The sequence below is a fragment of the Callithrix jacchus genome, chromosome 6 (genome assembly GCF_049354715.1).
Source record: "Callithrix jacchus isolate 240 chromosome 6, calJac240_pri, whole genome shotgun sequence".
NCBI lineage: Eukaryota > Metazoa > Chordata > Mammalia > Primates > Cebidae > Callithrix > Callithrix jacchus.
In genome coordinates, this window is record NC_133507.1 from 63102824 (window position 1) to 63121839 (window position 19016).

The 19016-nt window shown below is 36.6% G+C and overlaps 1 protein-coding gene across 3 annotated transcripts in view; it reads left to right on the top strand.

The window, feature by feature from the left end:
* The first annotated feature begins 1514 nt into the window (after window positions 1–1514).
* The window catches only part of SCN7A (sodium voltage-gated channel alpha subunit 7), a 97691-nt gene continuing 80189 nt past the window's right edge, over window positions 1515–19016 (top strand). For 2 of the 3 annotated variants that reach the window (XM_054257578.2, XM_078327457.1), the window contains exon 1: window positions 1515–1793. The gene's annotated coding sequence lies outside the window, so the exon portion shown is untranslated. Of the gene's footprint in view, window positions 1794–13210; window positions 13385–19016 lie in introns of all 3 variants that reach the window. The other variant, XM_054257579.2, reaches the window with a different exon arrangement.

Below are 19016 nucleotides of genomic sequence, written 5' to 3' on the forward strand. Positions count from 1 at the left end.
TGGGGGAGGAAGGATCCTCAGCTCATCATTGGGAACACAATTGCCAAACCTTTTCAGATCCAACCTGGTAATATTACATAACCAAAACAAACAAGAAAATGGCTAGGCTACTCAGAATCTAAAACCAGTACCATTGGTTTTCCGTCTCTTGTTTATATGAGTAGTTTGTACAGTATCTTGGGATCAACTTCCTGTTCATTACACATTATAAAAAGCAGTACTCTTTTTATTCATTCAAAATATCATATTTTAAGTTTAATATATTTGATATTATTGAGTTTATTAAATTTATATTGTGTTTGAATGTACTCAAAGGTGTGTAGAATTTTACTGGGTGAAAAGCGATACCTGTGTCAGACGGCTCTAAGGGAAAGGTTTATGCACTAGAAAATTTATTTGCATCATCACCAGAGTGTGGAGAAGAGAAGCTTGCAGTTAGTAAATAGTCCATTAAAAAGAAATCAAGTGGATGTTTGGTGCTACAAAATAATTATTGTTAATTTTTACATGTGACCAGGGTGTTGAATTAAAACCGAATGTAGATGATGTCGGAATGGATGCAGCAAACCACCGTGGCACTTGTATACCTATATAAAAAACCTGCATGTTCTGCACATGTACCTCAGAACTTAAAGTATAATAAAAAATGAAAAACAAACAAAAAAGTTCTTACCATTCAGAGACATATGCTAATATGTTTTTGAAGTGATGTGATGTGTACACAAAATAGGGTTACAAAATGAAGGTTCTTTGGCGTGGCCTTTGGGAAGAAGTATGACACTTCTTGCCTTCACTCCCAAATTACACTGTGTCGCCGCGGTTTTCTGAAATAGACATAATTTTCCCTCTGTCCCTCGTGTTTCAAATCACTAGAGTGGGAAAGTGATCCAGAGTAAAAAGGTTCATAGCCGCCCTAGTGGACTCTTGATTCTTTCCTAAAAACAACTACACAGCTGCTCACACAACAACATTACAAACTTTTAACTACAGCAATGTCCAGATTTGGATGCTGCAGGCTGACAATTCCCCCTGCAAGTTCTGCTGAGGCACCTAGGCAAGGGGAGAGAGAATACAGCTGGAGGTTAAAGAACCAGAGTTTGCTGCCTTCCTCTCCTCTTCCTCATTTTCACTCTCCCCTTCCTCATTTTCACTCTCCCCTCCCCCCAATTTAGCTGCACCACGCTCTTCTTTTTCCTCTCCCTACCGGCTGCTCCCTAGCCGGTTCGTTCCTTCAGGCCCTCGAGGCCCTCTCCTCTCTTCCCCTCCTCACCAACCCGTGCTCCTCTTCCTCCCTCCCTTCCTCCCTTCCTCGGCAGCTGCTGGTGGAGACGCCACAGCTGCTGCTGTTAACTGCCTCTGCAGCAGGTCTCTGTCAATATCACCCGCCCACGCCCGATCTGGATGCTGAAGTCGCGCACTGGCCTGGAGATGAGGGCGGGGGAGAGAGTGGAGTGGCTGGAAGAGGGGAGGGAGGAGTGGAAAGGAGACAAAAACAGCTTCCAAGCAGCGGGCGCGGCTACACTGGACATCTGGGCAGGAGGGGTCTCTGGGTCAGCGGCTGGAGAGCCGCCCCAGTGAGTCGGTGTCTAACTGCCAATTGAGTGGGGCCCATTTACTGCAGAGCCACAGCTGATGAGGGTAGACGCCAGTCTAACACCTTCTGTACAACTAGAGCTCAGAAAACCCGAGAGATCCGTGGAGAAAGAGAAGCTCAGGAGGAGGAAAGTGCCCCAGGGAGCCCTGCTCCTGAGGGTTCCCTCAGGTGCTGGTGGAGACGAGTCACTTCGTAGCAAGTAAGTGCCTTTTTCTTACTGTTGTGTCCAGTCCCAGAATGATAGTCACTATCTGCCGCCAGCGTATCCCACCCACTCCTACCTGCCCCACCCCATACACACCCTTAGGGTACCCAGCAGGAGGATGGAGATTTAAAATTTTGAACGTGCATTAATAGAGTTACTTCAAGAGTATTCTAAACAGCAGCCGTGGTCTGTGGGCGTTTGCATGTGCGATTAGTTTTCTGATTCCATCAGGTAAGCTTCTGAAACCAACATTCTCTGTTGGTGTAAAATTCTAGTAACCCTATATGACAGTGACTTATATTACACGATATTGTGACAGTATAAAATGGAGGAGAGGTTATGCAGATTGGTGTACACCTCTAGGAATCCTGCCTCTTATTCTAAATAACAGAGATTTCAAGATTGATTTTCACAGAGGAATAGTCAGTATAAATGTAGAGAAATTGATATGATTGGAAGTGGTGTGCTCAGTTCAGTCAGCTAGGCATTTTGGTATTGACTAGATCAACAGAGTTTTTGTTGTTGTTGCATTGTTTAGTTCTGTAAAATGCCTACCTTCTGGAGGTTTGCCTTTAGAAGTGATAATGTGACTGATTGTATTACCTTCAAAACTTAGGACACTGGTCAAAACAAGACAAATGATAAACCCATGTGGAATGACGCATCAGTGGGCCCCTTTCATTAATGAAAATGATGAGTTCCAGTTTGGATATTGGACTGAAAAATATCTTGAAATGGGAAAGAGTTTAGATGGCGTTTCTTGAGGATACTTCCCCCCATGGTAAAGTTTCCTTCTACTTTGCCATAAACTGCTCTCCTGAATGAAGATACTTCTTCATTCAGGAGAGCAGTTTATGGCAAAGTAGAAGGAAACTGGGTCCTGTAATAAACACAATCCTGGGCACCATACCTGCTATGACTAGTGTTAATTAAAGATGCTATAATCCAGCTGCTGTTTTACAAGTAAGACCTATAAGGAATAATTTGCTGAGGCTACCTGCCAAATCAGTGATTGAGCGGGAAGTCCAATGAAGAAATCTTTGGGATTTAGAGCCATAAAACTTAATTTCAATTTTTGTACAAATTAAGCCCGTTATTTAACTTGAGTAAGCTTTATCTTCTTTATTTATAAATGACACTCCAAAAATTCCTGATAAAAACTAATGAACAGAAATGATATGAAGGTTTTTGAAAGTAATATGTGTAACTGTTGATTTCATAAGGAATTATTCTGTGTTTTTATCTACTTCACTATTCTGGTTTTCCTTCTAAGTCTGGTTGAATATAAACATATGGAGGGCTTTGACATGCATCTCTAGAATGCACTAGAGGAAGTGAAATTCAAATCCATTTCTTGCCACCTTTGCTGTTTAAAACATATTCTAATCGGAAAGCCTCCATCCTCAAAAAAGTGAAAAGTGTGTGCTTTGGCTAGCTATGAATATTTAAACACCTTGTCATATTCTTCAAATATGCTTTACCTGCTTTCTGTTTTTAGTTTTAAATTTCATTTTAGATGTGTAGTCCTGTTTCCTGGAGATGAAGCCATCACACATATTGGATGTTGCTGAATGTATTTGGTCCATTATTTAACATAGAGGAAATCAAAGTTTAGGCATAAATGCTTTACTCTTGACAGCAGAGATCCATTAAAGTCTTACACCTGGGGGTTAGGAACTGTGAGTCCCTTCTTTCCCATGGATATGTTTAAAGTAATAGAAGAAAGACCTCAATCTGAACATGGGCTTAGGAAAGGGGTCAACAGATCCCAGATGGCACATGACCCTTGGTCCTTCTGCTGCATGTCAGTCTCCATTGGAGAACTGAAGCCAGAGTCAAGCACTTCACAACTGGACATTATGTCTCCATAGTATCCAGTGGTAGAGGGTGTGGTAGGGGATATACACTCTCACTGATTTTCCGAGAGTAGGATAAATACCTGCCCAAAGCATACTAGAAATAAAAATAACAGTATTTTCCCCAATCCCTTTCTCAGGGAAGAAGAATCTGAATACACTCCCACCCTAGATCTCATTGGGCTGAGAGATGCATCACAACTGTGGTATTCACCATCTATCACCTTAGGCTCCCTCCTGAAAGCTTATAATGGAGACATTGGAGTAAAAGGGACAGTCTTGATTTCTGGGAGTCTGATCCAATTACTTCCACTAACCATTACCAGTATTTGTCAGTGTGAGAAGAACATCTACAACCTTTGCCCACCCTCACCCCCACCCCAGCTATCAATGCACCCGTTATCACATGAGAAAATCTTGTACAAACAGATCTCACTTTTCTTCTCCTGCATTGGTTCCTTCTCTTCTATTGGTGAGGACTAACCTACCAAACAATTGAGGTTTCATTGCAGCAACATTGAAAAGAGGGAACCTTTGAGGTTAAAGATAAGATTTCATCTGAAGGCTTCAGGGGATGTTTTTCAATTGGTGCCTATCTCTTGACTCAGCTAAGATTATGATTTACATACATTTGTTCAATTACTGCTTATTATAAATGAGGCTCCATCTTCTCATATTGCATCCTGGAATCCCTAGCAAACAGGTATCCCTGTTGTCTCTGCAGTAATTATAATTGGATTGATTCGGCCTGGTGTTGGCTAAGGATAACTAGCTCAGTTGGTGGTTCTGATGATAGTTTGAGTCAGGTGCCACACTGACTGCATAGGCATCAGTGAGCTTGATGAAAATGCTGAAGTGGCCGGGTGCGGTGGCTAAAGCCTGTAATCCCAGCACTTTGGGAAGGCGAGGGGGGTGGATCATGAGGTCAAGAGATCGAGACCATCCTGGTCAACATGGTGAAACCCCGTCTCCACTAAAAATACAAAAATTAGCTGGGCATGGTGGCACATGCCTGTAGTCCCAGCTACTTGGGAGGCTGAGGCAGGAGAATTGCTTGAACCCAGGAGGTGGAGGTTGCGGTGAGCCGAGATCGTGCCATTGCACTCCAGCCTGGGTAACAAGAGCGAAACTCCGTCTCAAAAAAAAAAAAAAAAAGAAAAAGAAAAAGAAAAAAGAAAATGCAGAAGCTGGGGGCTCCACTCATGGAAATTCTGATTCGAAAGGTCTGATATTATGACAGAACATTTTGTTTTAAACTAGAATGAGGGTGATGCTGATTTGGGCACCATAGACCCTGGGTGAATATATTGTGTTGAGTAGAACAGTCTGTCTTTTCTACTTTAAATCCTAAGGTGAGGCTTCCAGTCCACCAGCTGCTCACTCTCTGAGTTCTCCTAGAGGCCGCATGGTCTAAGCACTTGATTACAGGCTCTTTCCCACATCTACTCTCTTTCTCTGGCTCTGGGCCTCTATGTTGGACACTGTTGCCCAACTCAGAGTGAGACAAAAACTAAATCTTAATACGCTTCAAGGCACTTCTCTAGTCTCTCCAATTTGAGAAGGGGATGGATTCTATATGTTTGGTTCTTCATTTGAAAGGCTAAAGGAGCTTTGGGGAGGGTTTTGGGGAGGGTGGGTTAGAACCCTGGAAAAACAGACATTTTCAGAGTTACCAGAAGCAGAGATAAATAGCTACTTCTAAGAAGCTTCCAGGGTTTCAGTAAATGTGACAGTTCTAGATTTTTTTTTAATTCAGAGAAATGCCTGGTTCAAAAATTTTTAAGAATTATAATCCAAACAAAATGGCAATGCAAATGATGGTGTCCTTTTTTAAAAGTCTGAAGAGCATTCTGTTGTGTATATATACACCACATTTTCTTTATCTATTCATATGTGACAGATACTTAGGTTTCTTCCATATCTTGGCTATTGTAAATAATACTGCAGCGAATATGAGAGAGCAGATATCTCTCTGACAAACTAATTTCAATTCTTTTGGATACACATCATTTGTGACAACATGAATAAACCTGGAGGACATAATGCCAAGTGAAATATTCCAGGCATTGAAAGACAAATACTGCATGATCTCATATATATGTGAAATCTAAGAAAGATAAATTCTTAGAGGTAGAGAGCAGAATGGTGCTTTCCAGAGGCTGGGGAAACCTCAGCACCTTGGGAGGCTGAGGCAGGCGGGTCACCTGAGGTCAGGCATTTGAGACCAGCCTGGCCAATGTGGTGAAATCCCGTCTCTACTAAAAATACAAAAATTAGGCAGGCATGATGGTGCATGCCTGTAAACCTAGCTACTTGAGAGGCTGAGGCAGGAGAGTAGCTTGAACCAGGGAGATGGAGGTGGCAGTGAGCCTAGATTGCACCACTGCACTCCAGCTTGGGAAACAGAGTGAGACTCCATCTCAAAAACATGATACAAGAGTGAATGAAGAAAGGAAAAGATGTTGGTGAAAGTGTGCAAAGTTTCAGTTAGAGAGGAGGCATAAGCATAAGTAATCCATTGCACATCATGGTGGTGATAGTTAAATAATAATGTATATTTCAAAATACTAAAAGAATAGATTTTAAATGTTTCCACTACAAAGAAATATGTTTGTGAAATAATGGATATGTTAATTAGCTTGATTTAATCATTCCACAATGTGTATGTATACATATATAATATATATATAAATAACATCACCTTGTATCTCCTAAATATATATAATTACTATTTATCAATTAAAGATAAAATAATTTTCAAAATAGCAGTGCATATTTATGCTTTTGAGGCTTATTTACCATTTTCTTTTGCAAGATAACATATTCTAGGAGTGTGTTGGCTGAAATGGTCAGAGTGAGAAAGTTGAGTCCAGAATTAAGTGGACATACTGAAGAACAGAACCTGAGCCAAAATGGACTTACCTGGGAGGGAAAACATAGCTGCAGTCAGAATCCAAGGGGAAAGCAGCAAAAGTCAATTAAGTCAGCACAGATAAAATTTTGCCACAGACAAGTTAAAAAAGTAGGCATCAGATATTCAAAGCCAAATTGGAAGTAACCAACCCAAGTGAAAAAAAAATCCAAAAGCAAAATTCAAGTGGGTTGAAGTCAGGTATTTAAAGAATGTTTATTCACACAAATGGCTGCAAAATTTCAAGTGGATTGATATCATTTCAGTCAAGCTGTCCTTTATTCCTCAAACTTCAGCATGCATGCAAATTTTCCATTTCTGGGCTTTAGTAATACATATACATGGTGAGTTATATTCAAGTAGTATAGACATATTAACTGGAAATCAACAGAATCTTCTGTTACCTTTTTGGACTCTCTCCATGGATGTAATACTTTACTCACTTCCAGAGGGGAAAATAGTATGATCATGCTAATGTATAAACTTTATGTATACAATCATTATAAAACATTTTATTCAAAGGCCAATGAGGCAAGTTGTTCTCAACTTTACATTTTCACTTAGTAATTGATTTGGTGAAACTTTCCATATGAGCACAGACATATCCCTCTCATTTCTTTTTGTAACTAACTAGTATTACATGACAGCAATGTACTCAAATATTTTGTTATTAGCTCCTTAGGGTAGACACTTTGTTTCTACTCTTTGGAATTAAAAGTATTAAACATCCTTGCAAATGTGACTTCTCAAACTTCAGCAGGAATTTTTATATGGCAGTTTTATTGCTGGGCCAAAGAGTACATGAAACTTTATTTAAGAAATTGTTGGCCAGAAGTGGTGGCTCACACGTATAATCTCAACACTTTGGGAAGCTGAGGTGGGCAGATTACCTGAGGTCTGAGTTTGATACCATCCTATGCAACACAGTAAAACTCTCTCTCTTCTAAAAATACAAAAATTAGCCAGACATGGTGGTGCATGCCTGTAATACTACTAGCTACTCAGGAGGTTGAGGCAGGAGATTAGCTTGAACCAGGGAGGCAGAGCTTGCAATGAGCTAACATTGCGCCACTGCACTGCAGCCTGGGTGACAGTGAGACTTCATCTCAAAAAAGAAAGAAAAAGAAATGAAAAGAAACTGTTGCCAAGTACCTTTTAAAAAAAAACTGCACCAAGGTACTTTCTCACCTGCACGGTGTGAAGGTAGCACCCGTTGCCTCCTTATCCCAGCCTGTAAATGGTCATACTCATTGAAATGAATCTAAATTATGTCTCTACAGAGTTATACTATGAAAATAATTGGTTGAGGCAATTTTATATGTATTCTTTAGAATTTCATTAGCTTTAGTCATCTTTCCTCATGGGTTTCTGCTTCCTAGAAGTCATTGATAAAATTTTCATAGACTTCGATAAAAATTAAAAAAGCAATGCATTTAATATCATTTGGGATGTAAACCCTGAGGGGAAAAGCATTCTAGTCAGAAAGCTCCAAGGGAAAGCCCTGCATTAAAGTATTTAGCTGTGAGTCATTGTGGAATGTGAGAAAGATGAAATATAAGCCACAATATGTCTATTAAGTGCAGTGAAGTTGCCCAAATTAACTAAAATGTCAATATAAGTTGGTCACTAAATTGCTAAATTGGTCAGCAGGTATAATTCCTACATTCTTAACAATATAGATTATGTACAATGGTTGCATTAACTCTGTATCTTTACTTACGCAGATGATACCTTCTAATCCCAAGTTAACTGAGTGTTATTATTATCACTGCTTTGTTTTTACACTAATTTGAATGTCATTGGTGCAATAGACATGATACATGAAATATTGTCCTTGTCCGATACACAGCATAATTATTTTTAAAAATAGTTTGAAAACAACTAAGAAGTCATTTTATCCTTATTTTCTGCTGCACACAGAATGAAATTGGCATTTGCAATATTATTCTCAGTCTATTGATCCACTGTCCTTATTTTTTTGTTTTATTTTTCTTAATTTAAATTATCTTGCTCTATGGTCTACATTCTTGAATGTGAACCTCAATCTTTTTGGAATGAATTAGGAATATATATTTAATATAGACTAGAACATTTCACAATTCTTTTTGCCAAATCTAACCTAACATTTGTTTTATTTCCCCTAAGATCAACTCCAGTTTCTCAGAAAGCAGAGAGATTGATTCTTTAGGTGCTGCATTTTCAGTTCCCTAAGATGGGAATAAATGGGAGTGAAGAGATTGTGACTCCCCTGCGCAGTTATCTCCTACAGTTAGGGAATCTATCTCCAGAGCTTGAGTTTATTCCTGGCAGGCTCTGCTCTGGGAATAAAACTGAGGGAGAGGGGAAACAATTTGGAATTGTGAATAGGGAAGAAGGAAAACACTGACTTTTGGCATTTCTTTTCTTCCCTGTCCTTCATTATTTCTGAGAAGATACAGCTGCAGTTGCTGTTACAAAATGTTGTTGATGCAGCCTCTTCCTTCCATGAGAACTGGGCTCTCTAGGGAGAGCATTGGCTCACTGAATGAGTGGCCATGTAATTTATCATCCAACTCAGGTTGTTTTTGAAAAGGTAAAGGTATGTAATTAATAGTTAATCCTCAAAACCAGACATAAACCCAACTGCCCCCAAGTAACCTAGAACTTTTGGCCACATTACATAAACATGAGATTGGATGGGTTGGAAAGGAGAAGACAGAGTAGAAGGAAAAAGAGATCCTGGAGGTGGGTGAGTGGGAACTGCAGGCAAAGATGAACATCCCAATTGTGTTTGTTTGATTTCAGACATTAGAGCTGTGTTGCAACAGGTCCTCCACCATGTGAATGCCAACACAGCAAGGTCATTAGAGCTGAGGGAAAACCAGTGTCCAAAGACGTAAAAGGATTGTGAATCTTCTGGAGAAGGGCTGTTGCTGAATAGGTATTTGCCTCAGCAACTCCTGTCTATGCTTTATCTCTCATACTCAAGCTATCAGATGAGAAAAAATAAACAAGAAAATATAATGTATCTGCTTGCTTTATAAACGTGGTTGGGTGAAACTTAGCTACCAGTCAAGGTATCTTTCTCCCTAGCAGTCTGCATCAGATTCATCTCAATGGGCTGCAGCACAAGCTATTCTGAAATTGTCTGTCTGGATTGGGCCACTGGTTCCTAAATTTTCAATATTAGCCCCAGGAGATTTCTGATATGCAGTACAGGGCTTGTATGATTGAAATCAATTGTACTGAGATTTTCTTTCTCTATGGCTTTCAGTATCAGGGTGTTGATCAGAAGTCACCATCCTCTCATGTTCTCTCATCTCTTAGAAACTCCAGAACTTGTGAAGTACAAATCTGAAACTCACATCTAGTCAACCTTCCAGGGTCTGGTTCATTGTTGAAGCTTTTGTGTCTATCGGAAGCTAGCACAGAGCTAGACTTGGTGCTGGAGGTTTATGAGTGACCTTATATGACGCTGGTTCAGAACTCTTCTGTCTGTTCACTGATTTAGGATATGATTTGTTCATCTATTAGCTTAGTTCTACTGCTGAGGAAAAGCTGGGTAATAATGAAAAGTCAAGGAAATCTACAGATTAAGTCTAACCACAGATTAAGAGCATACTCAAGGAGGTCAGCTAGTTCTGAGAGATCCTGAAGAGTCCCGGGGATGTTCCAGTTCTGGAATTTTTTAAACAGAAATCGAGATCAGGTCTTGGATGAGATCAGGTCTTGCATCTCAGGGGAACAAACTGTATCAAGGACCTCAGGATGAAGGGCAAGTTATATCCTGGTTGCATCATAGAGCCTCCTTTGTATTCCTCTGAGAAGCAGCACAGTCTACTTTTCTTTCACTTGTTAAATCCTAATGTGGCCACTAGCCAGGAATTTTTGGTCAAGGATTTAACAGACTGGATCCACCAGAAATAGAATTCCAGGACAATCTTGGCTCCTTTACAACTTGCTCTTTTTGGTGAGATAACAAAGAATAATTTAGAATTCTAGAAGCTTGTTTTGCAAAGCAGTGGAAATTTGGAGAACATCTGGAGAAATTAGGAACATTGAGTTCTTTAGCATGTGGGGCTCGACGACTTTCCCAGGGTTACTGATAGGGAATCAAAGATCTTTGTTGTCTTGGAAGCTTCAAGAAGGAACATTTCAGGCAGAACCAGCTTCACTTTTTATTCCTAGAAACCTCTCTTTCTATTGCCTTTATCATTGTCATAGTCACATTTCTTAGTGAGGCAGGAAACCGTCAAAAATATCTTATTCCCAGTGATTTGTTACCTTTTCTAGTGTTTCAACTGCCATTAAGCCTTCCTTATGCTCTTTGATCTTAGTATATTTGCAATCACATCTGACAGGGTGATTGACTTTGGTTTTCTGGCACTGTTTGTGGACTTCTAATCCTATCATGTCTGTTGACTCTCATTCTGAAGCTTAATGTCTTAGACTGTTCCTTCCCTCAAGAAGAGAGATGCTAATTGTCCCATAGTAGTGGAAAATTTGACATATAATCTGTAGAACAAGATCCACCAATGTTTGGGATGATTTTAATTCCAGACTCTGTTTCTTTTGAAACTAATCAATTTTAGAGATTAATAAGGTAAGAGTTGGTTCTTACTTGTTTACATGTCTGTATCTTGTTGTCCATAAATGTAATGACTATATTCATATTTTATTAATGTTTCTAGTATTGCTGCCTGGAACCATACTTGGCACTTAATAACTACGTGTTACACAAATGATTGTTCAACAAATGAATGTTAAAAACATAAAAACTTTACTTAAGCTTATTTCCAAATAGGACCTCTAAGAATAATCACTTAAAAAATTATAGCTCCTTTAATATATCTTAAATAAAAATGTTAAAATATATAATTATAAAAATAAATGAATATGATTTTTTTATGGAGAGGCTTACTTCTTTATAACTTCTTTCTGCAAGATAGAATATTCTAATGATGTGTTTCAAGGAATATAAGATAAGAATGGATGGAGTTACTTATGTAATCTAGAAATCAAGAGCCAGCCAAAAGCCTAGAACTCAGATCCTGAATAGATGAATCCTAGATCAGGCAGATACACTGAGGATCCTTAGGCAAAACTGGCTGAACAGTGGGCAGAACACAATTGCAAAGAATCTAAAGATAAGAAGCGTAACTCAAAGTTATTAAATTGTGAAAGAGTGGAACAATCTCTGTGGCAAGAAAAACAGTTGAAATAAAGAAAGTGATAGCCACAATGGAGTAAAGACATGCAAATACAAAAATAATTCAAGAACATAAATTAGTTATGCAACAAATAGGCTCAAGCCTGAGCCAGTATTGAGGACAAGAGTTTGAGTACTCACAGCAGTACATAACTGTTTCCTCTCAGATGTTACATCTGTCCATCTGGCTGCCTCTCAGTCTTCCCACAGATAAATAATTCTGCCCTTGGGATTTTAAGTCATTAAGTAATAATTATGACATGTTTTGGATTACACTTAGAATGAAAAGAAATATCATTAGTTTCTTCTAAACCTGACTAGAGTCTGGAAATCTAGAGAGAAGCATGCTATTCCTTATTTACCCAGCGGTCATCATCCATCAATCTCGACTCTTCATGCTACAGCTCAGGACAAGAAAATACTGGAGTATCAGATTGGCAGGGCTGGGGTGTGCAGGAGGAGGAGGAGGTTTCTGAACAGCTCAAAATTGGACAGCGTGATTGATTTGTTGTTGTTGTTGTTGTTGTTGTTGTTGGACAGCATGGATGTCACTTACAGTCTGTTATTATGGTCTTTACAAGTTGCAAGTTAGAGACATTTGTTAGAAGACATAGTAAATATGAAGAAGCAACTCAAAACTAGGTAGAATAAAATCTGACAATGATGATAAAGGACAAATATATAAAGCAAAAAAGAAAGTAAAAAGCAGAGCCCTTTGAGTTTAAAAATAATTTAAGAATGTTAAAATATTGTAGATTATCATTATAGTTTATTCTTCTTTTGAGTTATCAGTAAAAAAAATTAAGTTCTGCATATCTTCTGTATAAATTCTGGGAAGATGATATTTCCATTAAAAAGAGGAGTAAAATGAAAATACAGTGCTTTAAAGGATTAGGACTAGTAATAGCTAATGTCTATTGAGTGCATAGTACCTGGTAGGCATTGTCCTAAGTGCTTTATATGTCTTAACTCATTCAGTTTTCATGTTGCTTTATGAGGTAGACACTCTTATTATTCCCATTTTATAGTGGAGGAAGCAGAGGCATGGAGAGGTTAAAAATACCTTGCCTAAGGCTTACTGTTAGAAACTGATAAAGCCCAGATTTAAATCCAGATGATTTTCTTCCAGAATTAAACTTTTTTTCCTCAAATATTTATAATAAAACATTTCAAACACCTAGAAAAGTTGGCAGAACTGCAAAGAATATCTATATTCTCAATAACTAGAGTCAATTATTATTTTGCATTTACTTGATCATATATCTTTCCCTGTGTGCTTCCCTCAAATCATGCATAAATTCTTATTTTGTGATACCTTTCAAAATATGTTGTAAACTGCAGTACATCTTACACATAAACACTTGATCATTCATATAAGTAACTAGAATTCAGGATTTGTTTATTGTTTTTTGAAGGTAAGATAAAAACACAAATCTGAAGAGTACTATTTTATCAGTTTTGACAGATGTGCACACCGGTGTGCTGCAAACGCTAACAGGCTATTGAACATTACCATCACCACAGAGAGGTCATCACAGCATCGCAGTCAATTCCTTCCCTACTCCTGAGATTACTTTGCTCTCTTCTAGCGCTTCGTAAAAATTGGATCCTATAGTTTGTCGTCTTTGATGTAAGATTTTTTTCACTCAGCACAGTGTTTTGTCACTCAGTCATTGTTATGTTCATTGATTTTTTTGCTAATTGTATTCTATGGTATTGACTTCCATTTTTATTTTCATAAATCTATTCTTGTCTTGTTGGACTTTTTCCAATTTTGGGTACTTGGGCTTTTAAAAATATGTATTCCCATGTATTTGTTATTTTTCATTCTCTTTATTCCTTCTTAAAGATAGAATTTTCATCTGAAAAATATGTATACAAAAATATATTTATCTTGTCTTCATTCTTGAAGCCTATTTTTGCTGTATGTAGAATTCCAGTTTTGAATTTCTTTTTCCTTTGACATCTTAAAGATAGTGTTACACTGTCTTCTGGTTTCCTTTTTATTTGGCTGAGAAGGCAGAGATTATGCTGATTCATAATTTCCTAATTTATAATGTGTTATTTTTTCTAAATTTCTTTCAAGATTTGATGGTGATATACCTTACTAATATTTGAACCATGTCACTTAAAATATGTGTTAGTGATGATATATAAAATCTTTTGCCTTACAGGGTTGATTTTTTAATCATAAATCTTAATAGGTAGGTGCTTTCAATATACTGCTCTTGTAATCATTCCACAAAGGATTTTACACATTTTGCAAATACACATAATTCTTTCATTTCTCTGGGTTTCAGCTACTCATATATTATTTATATATTCATGTAATGATATAACCATGTACTATATATATATATATATATATATACACACACACATACACACTCATATGTTTGTAAATATAGTTATTTATATTTGCATGTAAAACCTGTCCACATCCATACAGTTTAATTATGTATATTAACCTCCAGATTTATATTTCCAATATCTGAATTTTTCTTTTAGTTGTTTCAGATGTTCCTCAAACCCACCAAAAAATGAAAAGACAGTATCTTTCCCTAATTTCTAAGCTGATGCTTTTCTCATAGTCCATATACTCCATATGGATGACAGTCAGTTGGTCATATGAGCCAGATTTTCTAGGATTCACTACCAGGACCTGTTATCTATGTACAAAGTTAGAAATAAACTATCAGTGTTTTTTAAAAATTAAGATAACAGGAATGATATTATTCCCAGTTAATACTTCTTTCTATTTCTGGATTATTCTATATGTATTTAACTTTAAAATTCAATATAGTTAACAGAATAACTCTATAAGGCAAAAAAAAGTAGTAGTTTATTTTAAGGGTGTACTATAATCTTTTATAGTGGCTGCACCTGAGATCCATGTTGACTGCTTCTCTTAACTATCAAAATTACACTATTATGAACAGATTTGAGTACATAAATTTATTTGACATTTGTACACAAGGGTCAAGTTTCTGTTGCTCAAATTGCTAGGATAAAGTGTAAACATTTTAATTTATAAACTCAGCACCAGATTTTATCCTAGACATATTTTATGCAATATACAAAGAATAGTATACTATTTTATGTGATCAAAAACAGAGTGTTTTTTTTTATATCCTAGCCAGCACTTTGCTTCACTAAACTAGGATTTAAAATTATTAAAAATAAATTCACTTATAATTGTTTTTATAAATTTTGTTGTTTTAAATTTAAATTTTATTTTGTATTTAAATAATTGAGCCATCTAGAATTTATTTTAATGCAAGTAGTTCACGGAGCCAGGGATAATGAGAACTGCCAAGTTCTGAACCTTCCTACAGGTATTCCACAAACAGTGCAGTACAATAAGAAAAACAAATACAACATAATATGTATACAAAACTATGCAAATAAATATAACAAACTAAAACAAAACCCACGCCATTTTCATAACTAGAATGTAGAGAATACTCAATTTTTAAAATGCCTGTAAAAGAAAAGTAAACCCAAATTTGAACTTTGTCTTATGCTCCAAAGCCTTTATGGAATTGGGACATAAAAGAGAGAAAAAGTGATTGGTGGGAACTAACAGTGATTCAGTGACTGACAGAATGTCCACTTACATGTGAATATACCAGTGAGAAAGCATTTTCTACAAACTTCCCACTATCAGTTATTGAATAAGTTGATACTTCAGTATCTATTTCTTCACTTACATTTAAAACAAACTATTCAATTTTTATGTAGATTCCATATTATACTAATATTTCAAATTATGCTTAATCACAGTAACAAAATTGGCATAGGAGAAATGAAAACATGTGATAGATTAAAACTAATACTTACTAGTCTGTGCTCAGACAGGACACTAAGTTGTAGCCAAGACCACAGCCAATGTCAAATGGCAAAACCAGATCAGTGGACATAAATTACGTCTCGTCCTAAAACCACCAAAAATGTGGCAGTGGATACTGCTGTTGGCTCCATTGATATTACTGCTTCCCAAAATGCTACTGAAGCTTCTGTTTCTCTTGCAAACATGGATTATCCATTGCCCCTCTTATTTTGTGTCTTTATATCTAAATTAAAAATTTTGAGTTGGTGCATTGATTGGATTGGCCAAAGTCCTGTGTTCACCTCTTATATCCATAAGAGGCTAGAAAAGGTATCTGATGCTTTCTTTCACTTCTCTTGCAGTAGGTCTCCAACTACAATTCATACAATAATGAGCTCTCTAAGTCTAGACAGTGGATTACCATGCTAGGCAGTACCATGTCCCCTCCAAATTAATGTCCACTATGCTTGCTCACCTTTGGTTTTACCAAACAAAACATTTTACTTTGACAACATTTACCTAAAGAAAATTACTAGACAGTCCCACCTTACATCAACCTGTCAGTTACTCAATTCTAAAAGTTGGTGGCTAAATTGTCCCAGTGAGCTCACTGATTTTCGGATGTTTCTAAAGTAGCCATACTGAAGTATCAATTGCTTACACTTGCCCCAAAAATGTACATCTTATAAGTATTTTTGCAGACTAGTTAAGTGTACCAAAATGTAGATATAAATACATCTAGATTAACATTTATTTTTATCACCTAAGTAGCTATTCAATGATGGAAAAGTCATGAAACTCATCAAACACAGTCTCCCCATTCTTATTATCATAATGAAGATGTGTGAGAAAATAAAGTAATTTAATTAGAAACATCTAGTCCAGTGCTTCAAAAGGTACTGCTTAAGCATGGCCACAAACATACTTGCCATAAAGATTATAATAAATTTTGGCTCATACTCAAATTTGAAATTTGTTTCAAGGAGAAATATTTTTTCCATGAGAATTCAACCCATTTCCACATACTTTTGCTGCTCCTGCAAATTTCAACTGACATTAAACAGGAATGGCTTCCACTTCAGTGAACAATATAAAATATTGGTACAACAAATTTTTTAGTGTCCAGATCTTGACTTAATACAATTGACTGTGATACAATTATTGCCAAAAGTTTACTTTAGCTATTCAGTTTTTCCGAAAGCAGTCTAATGGATGGATTAACTATTAATCTTTCTATACTTTTCAGACTTTAGTGCTGTATTAAGATGGCTCACCAGAAAGTGTAGTGCCTGTACCATATTATATAAATTCCCCACAGAAATGATTTTACTGAATTATGATTTAATGATTAATAATTTAACAGTCTGCACTCAACCATCTAGAAGTTGGATGCATGCCAGTTCCATTTGATAAGTGCTTACTTTTTTTTTTTTTTTGCAGTATCACAGAAGGCAATGCCTGCTGTCCTTTCATTCATTCATCTAGTCAACAACCCATTTCATTCAACATCAAAATTATCACTAAAACAATCTTCTGGGATAAGTGACTGGGTTGGAAGTCAGAATTAGTACTGATGAAACCAGAGCTGTGGACCAGGATTTCTTTGTGGTTTGATTTAATCTTTAAAACTTTGTGAGATATATGAGGGATTCCAAACTTTACAGATGAGGAAAAGTCAGGTGATGTTACTGAGGTCTCATAGGTGGGGGGTGGGTGGCAAATGAAGAGTCCATGATTAATTTTCTGTGGAGTAGTATCAGAAAAAGAAAGGGGTTATTATACTAGGACTATGCAATAGGCAGGTGGCCTGGCAGATTGGGTCTGCGGTTTCAATGGAAGGTATTTAAACCATTTTCATTAATGGCAGCATCCATGCAAGAAGTTTGTAACCTCCCTTTGTGTCTGCTTTTAAGATCAATATTCTTATATTAGTTTAATATATTTGTTAGTAATCAGAATGGATCCCTAAAAATATCAAAAACATACTGATTTTGTTAACTCAATGCTACGTAGTTTTAGTAAGCTAATATTTCTGTCAGACTTTTACATCATGTGAAACTGCAACAAATTTGATCCAATGATCTTAACCTTAGAATGTTCCAATCTATTTAAATCATCCCTCTGCTTGTCAAGAAGTATGTGCTTCTGTGTTGGTAGTTCAGGGGAAGGGCTAATGTCCAAATCAACATGTTTCATTTTTGACAGTTATTTAGAAGATCTTTATTTTCTTGAGCTAAAGCTCTTTTGGCTTCAGCTCATTTATTCTAGTTCATCCTTTTGAACAATACGGAAGTCTAATTTCTCTTCCCCGTGAGAACCATTCGAATACATGGAAACAGTAAGGCTGCACTTGAGTTTTTTCCCCTCAACTATACATTCTCCATTCTTGTAGCTTATTTGTACACGGTTTTATTTTACTTAATCAACATGTTGGTTCCATTTGAAGGCCCTTCAGTTTATGTATGTGCCTTTTAGGTGTGGTGTTCATAGATTACAGCACAGTAGAGAAGGACTGCTTCCTGCATCTTCCATCAACACAGATAGGGATTATATTAGTGTTTGTGGCAGACACAAGTTAGTATTGATTTGTATTGCAATGACTATTAAGTGAAATCGCTTGATAATTTTCTCTGTTCCAAAAGCATATCTCTTCTCTGCTGTAGTTGTGCTGATGGGTATTTTTGAATTTTTGAAGTTTTACAAGTATTCCTATTATATTCTTTTTCTAGTAAATTTGACTCACCGTTCTCATACAGCAAATTTTATTACAGTTAAAAATTTATATTTATTTTTCATGTATTATGTGTCAATCACTGTACTAGGTATTTTTACTCATATTATTTTGATTTATCTTCATTTAACCTGAGGAGGAATTCCAATTTATGAATGAGAAAATACATTCAGGATTATTAAATAATTTGACTGAGGTTTCTTAGAACATTAGTAACAGAATTTAGGATTTGACTGTAAGTCTAAGTTCAAAGTTCATGATTTTATTTGTTTAATGTGTTTCCACTAGGTCGTTTCTCTATCACAACCAAAATTGTTGATATTTTGAATAAGTCATATAGAATATAGATAAATCGGGTATGTCGTAATCACTGGCCACTAGCCTTTAGGCAAAAATATAGGCCTATCTTATTTTAATACCGTCTAGCACATATTTTTTTTATCTTGTGAGATATTTTATAAATTGATGTACTAATGTTCAATTACATATATTTTACTTCACTTTCCTTATTTAATAATCAAGGCTTATGGTGAGAAAGTAGAGCACAAATAGGGTTGGTTCATGTAAAGAGAAAAATGGCCCTGAGCAGCCAGTAACTAACACAGAGCCCATGAATTTTTTATTGGAAGAGGTTCAACAATCTTTAGTTCTTCACCCAGAAATTTAGATACTCTTTCCACATAGAACTTGGAGATTAGAAAT